Source organism: Schistocerca serialis, chromosome 5 (genome assembly GCF_023864345.2).
Source record: "Schistocerca serialis cubense isolate TAMUIC-IGC-003099 chromosome 5, iqSchSeri2.2, whole genome shotgun sequence".
Lineage (NCBI taxonomy): Eukaryota > Metazoa > Arthropoda > Insecta > Orthoptera > Acrididae > Schistocerca > Schistocerca serialis.
The window spans coordinates 243,544,607-243,559,740 of record NC_064642.1 but is presented as its reverse complement, the minus strand read 5'-3'; positions in this window follow the sequence as shown (position 1 = coordinate 243,559,740).

Genomic DNA, 15,134 nt, shown 5'->3' with positions numbered 1-15,134 from the left:
AAAGAAGTGAAGGTGCTATGCGTCGGCTTTGAAATGGCGTTTGTAACGGAAGTGCGTCCCGAGAGAGAGCTTTCATTGAGTTTCCTTTGGCGGAAAATCAGAACATCGCAGATTTTCTGGCAGTGAACAAAAGCACGGTGAGTCGTTGGGCGAAGCGTGTCATCATCCCTACAATGTCGCGCAAAACTGTCCGATCTCCCAAGTGCCGACTGGCCGCACACAGCTGTGAAATCTAAGAAGCAGCTTCAACGTGGTCGTCACCAGAAAAATGGAAACGAACTTCTCCTTCTCAGTGACAATCCAAAGCCTCACAGATGTGCAGACCCGAGAGGAGCTCACAAAACTTCATTGGATTGTTCTTCCTCATGCACCCTACGACCCGGATCTCGCACCTTACAACTCGCATCTGTTTGGTCCAATGAAGGATTCAATCCGCGGGAAGCAGTACGTCGGTGACGGGGAGGTTTTTGATGCAGCAAGACTTTGGTTCCAACGTCGACCAGTAGAGTGGTAGCGTGCTGGCATACAGGCCCTCCCACAAAGGGGCGTAAGGGCGTCCCACTGAACGGAGATTATACTGAAAACTGAGGTTTTGCAGCCAAAAGTGCGGGGGAAAATATGATGTATTGGAATCCTAAAGAAAACCAACCTGTTTTTAGAAAAAAAAATGTTTTGCATTACTTTCTGAACGCTCTCGTACATTAAAAAAAAGTTCAAATGTGTGTGAAATCGTATGGGACTTAACTGCTAAGGTCAGCAGTCTCTAAGCTTACACACTACTTAAACTAAATTACCCTAAGGACAAACACACACACCCATGCCCGAGGGAGGACTCGAACCTCCGCCGGGACCAGCCGCACAGTCCATGACTGCAGCGCCTCGTACATTCATTTGTACATTATGCACACTTGTTTCTCGACTATTTCATAATTTCAATTCTGTTTTCATGATTCCGGTGAGCCGTGCACGGTTCGTGTTCATGCCATTTATTGTTTGTCATGTTCTATTACTGTACTGCCGCCTCGTTTTCTTATTCCATTTACTGGCGTCACTAACTTCCCGCCTTACTTGCCCGTGAGTGCCAGCAGCAGCGGGTATCGATAAGCGCACTGTCGTACCACCTCTGGTGCGACCGATAATATTTCCGGGTCGTCGTGTGTCTGGCAGTCAGTTGGAGACGGACCAGCAGTGCAGTCGGGACGCAGCAGCAGTGAAGCCGGGGAAGGAGCGCCGGTGAGGCGCAGACAACCAGTGCCCGCCGGCGGCTTGCGACACACATGAACTGTCCGACCGAGGGAGATTGGAGCGGGACGACCGTTGGTTGGTCTTTCGGTTCGTCGTCCCATCAGCCGACGTATATTTGGTCCTTTCAGCGTTTCCGGGCCTGGGAGTTGGTCGGTTGTCGTGGAGCAGCGAGGAAGTCTCCGCGGTGCGTAGTTGGGCCGAGGCAGTTGGCGGCGTCCACGCGCGGTCGGAGTGTGTGGTGCTGTTCCCATTGCTACGAGGTCCGTGGCTCACCGAGTTTGGACACGAAAGTTGAGTTTTGACTTAATCTACCAGCAAGTCACGACTGTTCACATAGTGTCGTTCGGATTTCGTTGTCGGCTGTTGGGACATTCCCGCGAGCAACAACGTGTGTTTTCAAGTTGGCAAATTTTAGCCACCCTCAGGTGGAGTTTAACTGTAATTGGTTATTTTGAATTGAAGTGCACCAGCGGAATCTTCTGCCTTGTGGTCGTTAATGTTCCGGTTACCTGAACTGGGTACCGAGCGAGGTGGCGCAGTGGTTGGACACTGGACTCGCATTCGGGAGGACGACGGTTCAATCCCGCGTCTGGCCATCCTGATTTAGGTTTTCCGTGATTTCCCTAAATCGCTCCAGGCAAATGCCGGGATGGTTCCTTTCAAAGGGCACGGCCGACTTCCTTCCCCGTCCTTCCCTAATTCGATGCGACCGATGACCTCGCTGTCTGGTCTCCTTCCCCGAAACAACCAACCAACCAACCAACCTGCACTGGCCGTTGACGTAAATTCAGGCAGTGTATTTTCCTAATCATGTTGTCGCTGTCCAGCACGGTGTGTCGTTTGCCAGTCAATGCATAATTGGTTGTGGAAGCCCATACCTTCTACGTTGTTCCATTGAACTCCGTGTTGTGTGCTGGTAGGGTGGAGCGGAAGTTATCTTGTCGGTGTGTCCGTTGACTCTCTGTCGGTTAGGTTGTCGTCGGATCGAGAATGGTTGGGCCGACTACCTGTCTCACCTAAGCGAGCGTTAGTGTTTGACATCCATGCCGACCCTCGGAAGCTCCTGAGCGCCGTTGGGTGTACTGCCTTTTCTTATTTGTTCTTATTGTTTGTATTGGTATGGCTTCTAGCCAATTTTTAAATTAAGATTGTTTTGCCCTTAGGGCGTAAGACTGTTTGGGCCTTCAGCCTAATTTAAAGAACTGTTTTAAGATAGGGCCTTCTGCCTTTTAGATTTCTGGTTTCGGTTTGAGTCTTAAATTATTGGCTTTCAGCCGATTTTAAATTAAAGTGGTCTTTCCCTTAAGGAATGAGATTGTATGGCGCAATAAGCCGGTAACTATGTTCCAAAAATTAATGCTGTTTTTTTTTTAATTTTCTGGGCTCTTGTAATGTTTGGTCAAAAAATAAAGTTATATGTTCGAGTTTAACTGACAGCCGCTTATTTTGGCCCCTTTCCACAATTTAAACTACCTGTCCTGTCCTGCGGGTTTAGCAAGGCGATTCATCCATGAACACATGGAAATGAAATTTTTTTAGATATTGAACCACAAACAGTTTATTTTTGCTTTCGTTCTAATAAAAAATTGGCGAAGTAAATACCTGGACAATGACGCGCTTGTCTACATATACATGAGTGTGTTAAATCAACATCATGTGGTAGATATTGATGTAGGTGGAGTAGGTATGTGCTTGATTAATTTTTACCTAAAACTATGATATCTATTTTATTCCTTAACTGCAGTGTCGTATTCAAACGTTCATCTGTTGTTCGATGTTATCTTTATTGTTACTGAGAATCTCCAATACTGTGATGGCCACTCGCAAGCTAGTAAATCTCATGAGACTTGTTGTTTGTTGTTGTGGTCTTCAGTCCTGAGACTGGTTTGATGCAGCTCTCCATGCTACTCTATCCTGTGCAGGATTCTTCGTCTCCCAGTACCTACTGCAACCTACATCCTTCTGAATCTGCTTAGTGTATTCATCTCTTGGTCTCCCTCTACGATTTTTACCCTCCATGCTGCCCTCCAATACCAAACTGGTGATCCCTTGATGCCTCAGAACATGTCCTACCAACCGATCCCTTCTTCTAGTCAAGTTGTGCCACAAGCTCCTCTTATCCCCAATTCTATTCAATACCTCCTCATTAGTTATGTGACCTACCCATCTAATCTCCAGCATTCTTCTGTAGCACCACATTTCGAAAGCTTCTATTCTCTTCTTGTCTAAGCTATTTATAGTCCACGTTTCACTTCCATACATGGCTTTACTCCATACAAATACTTTCAGAAACGACTTCCTGACACTTAAATCTATACTCGATGTTAACAAATATCTCTTCTTCAGAAACGCTTTCCTTGATATTCCCAGTCTACGTTTTATATCCTCTCTACTTCGACCATCATCAGTTATTTTGCTCCTCAAATAGCAAAACTCCTTTATTGTTTTAAGTGTCTCATTTCCTAATCTAATTCCCTCAGCATCACCCGACTTAATTCGAGTACATTCCATTACCCTCGTTTTGCTTTTGTTGATGTTCATCTTATACCCTCCTTTCAAGACACTGTCCATTCCGTTCAACTGCTCTTCCAAGTCCTTTGCCGTCTCTGACAGAATTACAATATCATCGGCGAACCTCAAAGTTTTTATTTCTTCTCCGTGGATTTTAATACCTACTCCGAACTTTTCTTTTGTTTCCTTTACTGCCTGCTCAATATACAGATTGAATAACATCGGGGAGAGGCTACAACCCTGTCTCACTCCTTTCCCAACCACTGTTTCCCTTTCATGTCCCTCGACTCTTGTAACTGCCATCTGGTTTCTGTACAAATTGTAAATAGCCTTTCGCTTCCTGTATTTTACCCCTGCCACCTTCAGAATTTGAAAGAGAGTATTCCAGTCAACATTGTCAAAAGCTTTCTCTAAGTCTACAAATGCTAGAAACGTAGGTTTGCCTTTCCTTAATCGTTCTTCTAAGATAAGTCGTAAGGTCAGTATTGCCTCACGTGTTCCAACATTTCTACAGAATCCAAGCTGATCTTCCCCGAGGTCGCCTTCCACCAGTTTTTCCATTCGTCTGTAAAGAATTCCCGTTAGTATTTTGCAGCCGTGACTTATTAATCTGATAGTTCGGTAATTTTCACATCTGTCAACAGCTGCTTTCTTTGGGATTGGAATTATTATATTCTTCTTGAAGTCTCAGGGATTTCGCCTGTCTCATTCATCTTCCTCACCAGATGGTAGAGTTTTGTTAGGCCTGGTTCTCCCAAGGCTGTCAGTAGTTCTAATGGAATGTTGTCTACTCCCGGGGCCTTGTTTCGACTTAGGTCTTTCAGTGCTCTGTCAAACTCTTTACGCAGTATCATATTTCATCTTCATCTACCTCCTCTTCCATTTCCATATTATTGTCCTGATGAGACTTAGGTTCAGCAAATCAGTAAACATGGAGTCAGATCGATTGCTTGAGGCTGGATGAGTGTGAACAAAGCTGCAATGGGTGAATTTGTAACTCAAATCCGTTATGTCAGATACTCGCTATGCCAGCAAACATTTCGGTGTGATTGACAGAAGTTAAACAGCCTTAAGTTACCACCACAGGGCAATTGGTTGAACTGATACAGAGTGGCGATAGAACGACCATGCAGCTCGGGAAATGTGGCAAGAAAAACAAGCTCACTTTGTGAGAACAGAATTTGGATGAAGGCACGCAAGACTGAGGAACGCATCGCATAAGTCAAGCGTGCTTTAGGGGCAGAAGATGAAGAAATAGGCGTAGACGTAGTCAACAGATTGTCGTACCGGGTACGTGTTTTAAGAAGGTTGTCGGTGTGCAAGCGGACTTCGGTATGAAAGTGGCGGAGACAGCTTTGATATCCATGCCTGGCGATAATGTGGCAACGAAGGACGCGGAACCAATCTTGCTGGCAGCCAACGAACTGGTCACGGTGGCCGCCGACATGGTGCGACCGCACCTTTTGCATGGGATAGTGGAGACAGCCTTTGCTTTCCAGTGGCGAAGTTAAGGTGGTCACCGACTCAAGTCAAAGTTGACGATGCAACTTAGATGTATTTTAGTGCGTGATTAGCGCAACCCCACTGATGGCCTGACCCTTTGAGGGTGTTAGTCTTCTGCTTGCGTCCCTGCCGCAGGACTTCGCGCGCTTGCAATTATTTACGTATCCGGCGTACTCGCAGGTTTTGAAGCAACCGATACAGAATGGCACATGCATAACGAAAGTCGACTCTCAAAGTTTGTTTTTCAAACGAACATGGGCGATCGAAAGCCTATGAAATGAAAGGTTCCTACGAGACTGATTATAACAAACTTACTGGAATACGTCTTTCCATGTCAAACTTATTTATAATGCAGTGTGTAACAAAATCATTCGAGGGACTAAACATGGTCTCAAATTTCGTTACTCTGACCAACACGTCGGAGAGGTAACTCTCGATCATTCAGGACTGGCATTACGAAGAATACACATCTTCAAACTTCCCTTACTTCTTACCCATACGGAAGGGAGCTTAGCCACATAGAGGAAAAATGATCGAACTTCACGACCCACCCTGTTTTCAGTGGAGTGCCGCAGATCAGAATAGAACTGACACAACATGCACCTTCACACTTGTTCGTCGGCGGATGCAGAGCAATAAAATGGTTCAAATGGCTCTGAGCACTATGGGACTTAACATCTGAGGTCACCAGTCCCCTTGACGTACAATTACTTAAACCTAACTAACCTAAGTACATCACACACATCCATGCCCGGGGCAGGATTCGAACCTGCGACCGTAGCAGCGGCGCAGTTTCAGAATGAAGCGTCTAGAGCCGCTCGGTCAAAGCAGCCGGAGCAGAGCAATAGTCATCTACGAAGGACAATCCAAAATATGCTCTGGATACGGGAGAGAAGGCCAAGTCCGTGCAGAATGCATGCAGCGGAGAACTGTGCAAGTTCTAAATGGCGAACCCGTGCCTACGTCCACGCCGACGTCGCTGCCACTAACGTATGCTAACGTGCTACCAACAGACCCCATCCCCAAGAATGACCAGCTCCACTATCCTGACCATTTACGTCAACTGCCTGCAGCAGAGACCACCATATGTGACGAAACGTTGTACATTCTGGCCACTCCGGTACCGGCGACGCCTTTGACCGACCGGAAAGTATCGGCAGAAGGGATAGAAATTGGCGCCATTATAGTGCCGACAGCTGCTTTCGTCCCTGAGTGCCAGGAGTCACTTCCGTCCTACTACACGGAGGACGGTGCGCACAAGCAACGATCGGCGAAGCACCACAATAAACGAAGCTAGCGCCGTCGGACACCTGATTAATGAATTCCACGGCAGACGGGGTTGCGTACAACGACGACACCGCAACCGGATGCGCAACGAGAGGTTCTTCCTCCGTCACAGCAGAAAGATGAGAACTACACGCGATAGGGGCTGAATAAGGAGCCACCAGATGGCGATCCGCCGGTGGCAGTCCTTCCATCCACCTCAGCAATACCTTTGCCTTGGATCAGCCAAGCGGGAGAAACACGACGAGAGATGCATCTTCAGTAAGGAACTGGGCCGACGAATCCGATACTGATCCACAGATCAACAGCGCAGCCACAACGGCGGGTGCGGCGTCCACCGGGTGTTAGGCACGCAGAAGATGCAGACCGTCGCGCAGACACAAGGTCGCCAGGAAGCAGTACAGGAGCTGACATAAGCGTTCATATGCGCTTTAATCTCTGAGGAACAGCGGCAGCCATTTCGAACAGCCTCTGTTAACATTAATGCAATTATAGCGCCGGTCAAATTGCAGTTATTACGAGACATGCTACGTGCGTCCGACGTTGACATCGTTCTCCTGCAGGAAGTATGTGTCGAGAGCTTTCCTGATCTCTACGATACATCATTAGACCCACTACAGACGGTGGCAGCGGAACAGCGATACTTTTACATGAAGGCATAACAGTCGAGGATGTGGTGTACCTGCCGTCAGCGCGAGAGCTGGCGCTCAGAGTGCTAGGAGTACGGGTCGTTAACATCTACGCACCTTCGACGTCCGACAGACGGAGCGATCGATCCCCATCTTACGCAGAGGAGACTGCGCCACTATTCTTGGGCCTCCGCGAACATGTCATATTTCGAGAGGACTTCGTATGAAAGTATCAACAGCCGCGCTGTAATTCATGCCAGCCGCGCGGGGTAGCCGTGCGGTTTGAGGCGCCTTGTCACGGTTCGTACGGCTCCCCCCCGTCTGAGGTTCGAATCCTCCCTCGGGCATGGATGTGTGTGTGTTGTCCTCAGCGTAAGTTAGTTTAAGTTAGGTTAAGGGGAGCCGGAGGTGCCTATGCTGCCCATGTTAAAATCACTAAGTTTGAGGAACATTTATGAATAAACTACCAAATAGAAAAATTTGAATTTTTTTTACGTATAGAGTGGTTTAGTATTGAAGTTATGACAGAGGGATTTTGGAGTATCATTTCTAGTTTCCTTCCAATTATTTTTTTTATTAATGACCCAAATTTTTTTTTACAAATAATTGCTTTATAATTAAACTGAAACGAAACTACTGAACATATTGCGAAATGGTTGTGTTACAATGTAAGTTTGACCACTAGGAGTGCTGTATACAAATTTCATCTCTCTGCCTTGAGTGGATTTTGAGAAAATGTTCCTTATATTCGAAAAATTCTAATTTACGGGAAATGGCTATCAAAGTTTCTCAATACATTCCTGTACTATAGGATGGATTATCAGGGTCTTCTTCTTCATCCTCCAAAAGCTTCCTCTTCTGTCTTCTTTTCTGATCTGTTGTTCCATCATACTTCATATGCCTTTCTCTTCTTTCTGCTCCTCTTATCCTTTCTCTGTCAATATTTCTTAGTGCTCGTAGTGTTCACCCCAGCTGTAAATCCTAATGCCTTCAGAACTTCACATTTCACACTGTTCCCTTGGTTGTAGGTTGCTATTGCATCATAAATGCCAAAGTGCAGTGTTTTTATACTTACAAACACCCTTTTAGGAATCACTTTCCAAATCAAATTGTTTACGCTCTCATTAGGATTCTGCGTCTTTCCGTGTAGACATTTGTGTAACAATCCTGGCTGTGCTAAGTCATGAAAAATTGGTTTTATTGCATTTATCACAGCTGCTGGCAAACCATGTTTGTGATCATAGTCCTTTTTTGCATTATATTTGCACCAGGAAACTTTTGGGCACAGGCTGTGTTGAGGGTATTCATTGGAAGAGGCAGTATGATGGAACAATGCCCAAACTGCTTTTCGCATCTCACTAACATTACTAGGATTTTGCCTTATAGCATACCCATAGTATCTCTGTAGACGTTCAATCACCCCATCAGTAAGCCTGCCTCTCCCTCCTATTGACTTTCCATCACTGAGCTTACTTGAACCCAAAGTTTGTTTGAGCCTTCGAAGCCGTGCACCCATACGCTTTTGCACATGCCCAATGCATTCCAACTTTTCAACTACAAATTCATTTCCATATGGTTTCAGTTCCTCTATAGTCTTGAAACCTTTGGAATCACCATCCCCAAGGTAGTATTTGTACCTAACGTTGTATCTGGGAACTGAACGTTCAAAAATTTGTTTCACTCCATCCACTTCCATTGCTCCACTTGATCCACTGAAATTTGCCTCACAGGTTCCACTGTGCTCTCCTCTGATTTTATTTTTGCACCTACAATGTTTTGATAATATTGCAACATCTATCACTTTTGGATTATCACCACAAGTAGCAGTTACAACCCCTATTCAGGGATTTATGACCCCTCTTTTGCCAGGAACCATCTAATGCCACTACCAAATCCTTAGAACCACCGTTCATTTCTACAGATTCCTCCACTGCTTCCTTCATCTTCAACAGAGGATCCTACCAGTTCACAGTAGTACCCAAATTTGCTTGGAGGCGATGGCAAGTTCATAATACCACAAAACAGTTTACCAGCAGCAGACCCTTTTCCAATGGATCGAAGACCATACACAAGTCGAACATTCACATCAAACACTCTAGATCGTCCATTTTCACCAAAGAGACTGGCATGTGAATTGTAGAAAGTCACTTGATACTTGCAACATGCACAGATTATCTTCATCTCACAAGCTAAACCAAAGTGCTTTGTTATCTCCAGTCCCACTCCTACACTTGAACACATTTTGCACAGAACACTTTCTTTCAGCACAGAAGATAATAATCCAATATTCAGTACTTCGTTAATATCATCACTGTCACTAACATATTCACGAAATCTGTCACTTCCACCAGTCAGCTTCTTGCTAGAAGATGTCACAGGGCTATGGCCGGCCATGTATTGCTTAGCAGATGAATGCACTGTTTCAGTAATTGTAGTATCGCAACTTGGTATTAGTGTTAATTTTCTTTTCCCTACGTTCTTCCTCTTCTTTGGTGGCATCGTAACCAGAACAACGCTTTACACAAGAAGTATAATACTACCAACAACAGGCGCAACATTGAACTAATTCGAAACGGTAAACAGCAAAGAGACGATGTTCCGCGCTCTTAGCGCTTCATTTGTCACAGAAAACAATGTAGCCAACCCTTGCACACTCGCTGTATGCGTAACATAAGGCGCTGTATGCGTAACAGGCCGAGAAAATCCAAAGCAGGTCGCCAGGAAGTCACGAGAGGGTGTTAGATGCATTCAGCGGCCGCCCAGTTCCTCCGCAGGCGTGGGGGAAAATAGTAATAACTCCACTTCTAGGGCGAGTAGAACAATAATTCAAAGTTTACATTAAAGAGGAATGTTCCAATTAATTTTCGGTATCAAAAAAAAAAAAAAAAAAAAAAAAAAAAAAAAAAAAAAAAAAAAAAAAAAATCATAATTTTTTGGATTTGACCACCTCCGGCTCCCCTTAAGTAGTGTTTAAGCTTAGGGACCGATGACATGAGCAGTTTGGTCCATAAGACCTTACCACATATGTCACAAGTCACTCTCCAAGCCGCCTTAATCGAATTTACATAACACAGCGTCTCGAATCTGCGACCCTCGATACTGAATTATGGCCCGTCGCCTTTATCACATACGAGGGTAATCCCAAAAGTAAGGTCTCCTATTTTTTATAAGTACATAGACCTGTTTATTTCTTCAATGGTTTACATCAGTTTACAGCGTGAACATTTAGCTATTTTTCGACATAATCGCCATTTCTGTCGATACATTTTTTGTAGACGCTGTGGCAGTTTTTGTATCCCCATGTCATACTAGCTCGCCGCCATGCTATTCAGAAAGTTATGAACCTCTTCTTTCACCTCGTTGTCGGAGCTGAATCGCTTTCCGGCCTAATGTTCTTTTAACCTAGGGAACAGGTGATAGTTACTGGGCGCCAAGTCAGGACTATAGGGTGGGTGGGTGATTATGTTCCACTGAAACTGTTGCAGGAGAGCAACGGTGTGCCGAACGATGTGTGGGCGAGCGTTGTCATGGAGAATGTGTAGGCCCTTGCTCAACATTCCTCTTCTCCGGATCTGAATTGCCCGTTTGAGTTTTTTCAGAGTCTCACAGTACCTGTCAGCTTTAATTGTGGTCCCACTGAGCAAAACGTCGATCCACAATACCCCTTTCCGATTCCAAAAAATGGTTCTCATGACTTTACCGGCAGACTGTGTTTGTTTGAATTTCCACGGCTTTGGCGAAGAAGGATGCCGCCACCGGCGTGATTGTTGCTTGGTCTCAGGTGTAAAGTGGTATGCCCAGGTTTCGTCACCTGTGACAATTGAGTCCAGAAAGTTGTCCTGTTCGGCTGCAAGGCGATGAAGAAATGCGCAGGAAGGATCAACTCGTTGCCCTCAGTCAGCACGCGTGGCACTCATCTTGCGCACACCTTCCAGTAATCCAATGTTTCGTTAAAATTCTGTGAGCGGTGCTTCGGGAAAGCTCTGGAACCATCGTGCAGAGATCATACAGGATGATCCGCCGATCTTCAAGCATGCTTTGATCAACCTTCAACACTGTCTCCTCAGAAATTGACGGTCTCCCGCTCCATTGTTCGTCGTGAATTTCGGTCCGACCAGCTGCAAACTCTCTACAGCAGTTAACGAACATTTTTGACATCCATGCACGACTCACCATACACTTCCGTCAATTGGAGATGGATTTCAATCGGCGCAGTGCCCTTTGCGTTCAAAAACCGAATAACTGCGCGCAATTCGCACTTGTCGGTAACATCCAAAGAGAGCTCCATTCTCAACGGCTGATATCCTCAGCGAGGCGTGCACATGTTTACACACAGCGCGTGAAGCACTCTTCATAACAGTATGACCAACTGCCACACAAACAGAGTTCCGTACTTACAAAAAAAGATCTTACTTTTGGGATTACCCTCGTAGCATGCATTTTCACGGTCTCCCTATGTCGTCAGCGGGTTTGGAGGAGTCGCGGTGAGTTGAAATTGAATACCACACACCTTAGGGAATCTGAGTGCCGGTCCTTAATCGAAGACACTTGGCACGCACGTGAAAAACGCCTCCCGACATATCCGACGAAGCTGGAATACTTTAAGCCTGCATTGCGTCGAGCCTTGATTGTGTACAGAAGGGAGCAGATGATGTAGAGGAGCCACAAGTGAAATTTTATTTCACGATGCTACACCAACTTTCTATACAAGCGCCATCACAAGATCAGATTGCCGCCATAAAACGATCGCAGGCCCAAATAACTTCCATTGTGGAGCGCCGTCTGGAGGGATTCGCAGTCCGCGCAAGGGCCTTTGAACGATTCCGTGGAAAATCGCCGCCGATGTATCAAGTTATCAGAGGAAAACAATGTATCCGCAGAGCCTTAATAAAGGCGGTCGTTCTGCCAGATAGTCGCCGTATGACGTCGCGAAAAGAAATTGCCAATGCCTTTGTGGTACACTACGGTACCCGCTATGACGAAGCGGAACACGATGAGGTAGTCTTCCATTATGTCTCACGAATGCTATCCTCGTGCTTCGACGCGACAGCAGAGCGAAGGTTAACGGGGGAAGTAAGAGAGGATGACATAATGGAAGTGCTTGATAAGGAAGCATCGAAATTTTAAGAAATTGTGGTAAGTTGCTATGGTGCCAAACTGCTGACGTTATCGGTCCCTAGGCTTGTAGACTACTTAATCTAATTTAAACTAACTTACGCTAAGGACAATACCCACATCCATGCTCGAGGGAGGATTCGAACCTCCGACGGAGGAGAGGGGGGGGGGGGGGGAGCCGTGCGAACCGTGACAAGGCGCCGCAGACCGCGCGGACGGAAGCATCGAACATCTTGCCGGGGTCCGTCGGGTTTCTGTTAAAATTTGGTCGGACATTTAAAAATCTGAACTGTAGATTAAAACTGAAGAAACTGCAAAAAGGTGGGAATTTAAAGAGATGGGACCTGGATAAACTGACTAAACCAGAGGTTGTAAAGAGTTTCAGGGAGAGCATATGGGAATAATTGACAAGAATGTGGGAAAGAAATACAGTAGAAGAAGAATGGGTAGCTTTGAGGAATGAAGTAGTGAAGGCAGCAGAGGATCAAGTAGGTAAAAACACGAGGGCTAGTAGAAATCCTTGGGTGACAGAAGAAATATTGAATTTAATTGACGAAAGGAGAAAATATAAAAATGCAGTAAATGAAGCAGGAAAAAAGGAATACAAACGTCTCAAAAATGAGTTCGACAGGAAGTGCAAAATGGCTAAGCAGGCATGGCTAGAGGACAAATGTAAGGATGTAGAGGCTTATTTCACCTGGGGTAAGATAGATACTGCCTACAGGAAAATTAAAGAGACCTTTGGAGAAAAGAGAACCACTTGTATGAATATCAAGAGCTCAGATGGAAACCCAGTTCTAAGCAAAGAAGAGAGAGCAGAAAGATGGAAGGAGTATATAGAGGGTCTATACAAGGGCGATGTACTTGAGGGCAAGGAAGAGGATGTAGATGAAGTTGAAATGGGAGATATGATACTGCGTGAAGAGTTTGTAAGTAGGCTGTTTATGTTTTCTTATTGGCAACGTTACGTAACGCTCTGTATGAAAATCACTGGCTGTGCTGTGTGCAGTCTGTGGCTAGTTTGCATTGTTGTCTGCCATTGTAGTGTTGGGCAGCGGCAGCTGGATGTTAACAGCGCGTAGCGTTGCGCAGTTGGAGGTGAGCCGCCAGCAGTGAGGGATGTGGGGAGAGAGATGGCGGAGCTTTGAAATTTGTAAGACTGTCATGAACTGCTATATATATTATGACTATTAAGGTAAATACAGTGTTTGTTCTGTATTAAATTCTTTCATTTGCTAACTATGCCTATCAGTAGTTAGTGCATTCTGTAGTTTGAATCTTTTATTTAGCTGGCAGTAGTGGCGCTCGCTTTATTGCAGTAGCTCGAGTAACCAAGATTTTTGTGAGGTAAGTGATTTGTGAAACGTATAGGTTAATGTTAGTCAGGGCCATTCTTTTGTAGGGATTTTTGAAAGTCAGATTGCGTTGCGCTAAAAATATTGTGTTTCAGTTTAAGCACAGTCATGTATAATTCTTCAAAAAGGGGACGTTTCATATGTCGACCCTTAGCCGAGGATATCTCACTGGAATCTTCTGATTTTTTCTTGTAGTTTGTGTAATTAGTGTAGCTTTTGTTTATTGCTAGCGCGTAATTGTAGAGAAAATCTCCTTTGTAGTTGCAGTCTTTCATTGTTGTACAGTAAAACAGTTGTGGCATGCATGTAGATTTGCACCAAGTATTTCGCAGCTGCAATTAACTAGATATAATTTTCAGTGTTATGTTAATGTGTTCTCTTATTTTTGCTCTTCAAATTGTGCTTTTCTGTGTTATCGTGTGAAATATTGTGACAATAATGGCGTGTGAAAAACGTAACACTAGGCTCCAAAGTAAACTGAGAAATAATAGTGACGACGAGCGTAGCTTATTAGCACCACTGTGTAATGAAGTAACAGACATTAAAAGTAGTAATTTGGTAACTGTGCATAGGGAAATGGAGCGGGCGTCAAATAATGGTGTAGATAGGGAAACAGGTAGTGAACAGGGAAGCGTTATCGATCGATCGGTCGGCAACAGCTCGCCTCAGGAATCGGGAATGACAGAACACAATATTGCAAATACTGTAGACTCAGGTTTTGGGTTCTCACCGTTTTCCCAAATGAGTCAAGACACATTTTCCGCTTGTCAAAATGTGAATGTTGCCGGCGCAAATTCACTGCCGAAAAGCACTGAGGAACATGTTTCAGACACCAGTGCATTGTTATTACAATTAATGCAACAAATGGGACAAAAGCTTCAAAAGTTAGACACAATGGAACAAAATCTTCAAAAGTTAGACACAATGAAACAAAATCAGAGACAAACACAGCAACAGTTAGACACAATGGAACAAAATCAGAGACAAACACAGCAAAAGCTTCAAAAGTTGGACACAATGGAACAAAATCAGAGACAAACACAGCAAAAGCTTCAAAAGTTAGACACGATGGAACAAAATCAGAGACAAACACAGCAACAGCTTCAAAAGTTAGACTCATTGGAATAAACTCTTGAACAAACACGTGAAGATTTAACTACTGAGTTACATAACATTGAATCGAAATGTCAAAAAGTCTGCAATGATGTAAAAACTCAAATTTGTGAGCATTTTCAACCTATTTTTTCGCTGCACGAAAATGCATTACAGAATCACGAAGCAGCCATAAAAGAACTGCAAACTATTGTTCATGAAAATCATGAGACCTTGCAAGCTAAATTTGACTCAGTTGCATCTACCGATTTGGTTACGCAACTTGCAAAAACTCAGGAAAACTTAAAGGACACAGTAGATACTCTGAAACTTGGTTCAGAAAAACACACTGAGGAAATAAATACACTATCGGAGAAAGTAGCCGAACTTTCGGATCAGT